General features: G+C 37.3%; 1 non-coding gene across 1 annotated transcript; it reads right to left on the bottom strand.

The window, feature by feature from the left end:
* Nucleotides 1-260: 260 nt before the first annotated feature.
* On the bottom strand, nucleotides 261-372 carry LOC142847407 (U6 spliceosomal RNA). The gene has a single exon (XR_012910169.1). It is a non-coding gene; the product is annotated as a U6 spliceosomal RNA (small nuclear RNA).
* Between the last annotated feature and the right edge of the window lie 850 nt (nucleotides 373-1,222).

The following is a 1,222-nucleotide window of genomic DNA, read 5'->3' as shown; positions in this document are numbered from 1 at the left end:
CAGAACCACTTCTGAATATTAGCCACACGTGTTGACAATAATCTTGAGAGAGCAGAAGTAAGATTCAGCTCTCTGACCTTTATTCAAGATAGAATGAACCCATACCTATGGGCCCTGGCAAAGACTATAAGTCAGACAGAGGAGTCTTAAGTAATTAAGATGAGAAGATGAGCAACAAAAAGAATTAACCAACATTTCTATTTAATGCTAATAATCACAATAAAACAATATTTGTTGAAGTGTATAGTCTTTACCTTTCTATGGATGTGACCAAATACATCATAAAAATGGCTTTCTTGAACAGGGACCATGCTAATCTTCTCTGTGTTGTTCCAATTTTAGTGTATGAGCTGCTGAGTAAATTGGGAGCATGGGGGCCCTGGGGAAGGTATGAAAGGAAGAGGGAGAGGCATGGAGGGGAGCAGAGAAAGTTGTAAAGCTCAATAAAAATCAATAAAAAATAGTTTTCTTAGAAGAACAATTTATTTTGTTTCATGACATCAATCCACACAGTTAATGGATCAATGTGCTTGATCAGAGATACAACTGTTCATATTAAGGGTTATCAAGAAAGAAAATAACAAACCAGGAATATAAGGAGAAAAGAATCTGCACTTGGAATTGATCCATCCACACAAACATCCTCAAGAATGGTTTGCAGTCCATAGCAAAAAGCATGATTGTGAGATAGGTATGAGTCTCCTGGGATTTTTATGGAGATAATCTGCCGCTCAAATGAGGCACGAACAGCCATGTTCTTGTGCTGAAAGGACATCCCTAACAAGCTTTTCATAATTTGCCCTACGTTTTGATGGTCTGTTCAGTTTGTGGTGTCATATATCATGCATCTCCGCAGTTTTGATATGCATTTCTAATAAAAATCTATGTTTTCTCTTTTTGAAAGTCATGTTATAGTGACAAGAAGCATGTGACCACCATCAGAACTAGTTTATCCATGTATTTGAAATATAGATTACTCAGAATACATGAATTTTCCTTCAAATATTCTCTCCTTTTAAAATTAAAAGTCATTAGTGGGTATGCATTTGTGTATGTGTACGTGAGATGGCTGTGCAAATATGGTTTGGTGGTATGTGAGCCTCAGTCACTTGTCAATCATTTCTGTGCCCGCGCTCTCCGTCCACGTTAGTATGAATTCCAGGGATTAAAATAAGATTTCCAGGCTAGTGTTTCAAGTACCCATTGAGATATCTTGCCAGCC

The sequence above is a fragment of the Microtus pennsylvanicus genome, chromosome 3 (assembly GCF_037038515.1).
Source record: "Microtus pennsylvanicus isolate mMicPen1 chromosome 3, mMicPen1.hap1, whole genome shotgun sequence".
NCBI classification, from domain to species: Eukaryota; Metazoa; Chordata; class Mammalia; order Rodentia; family Cricetidae; genus Microtus; species Microtus pennsylvanicus.
Note: the sequence above shows the minus strand (reverse complement) of the source record. Positions and strands in the feature narration are given on the sequence as shown.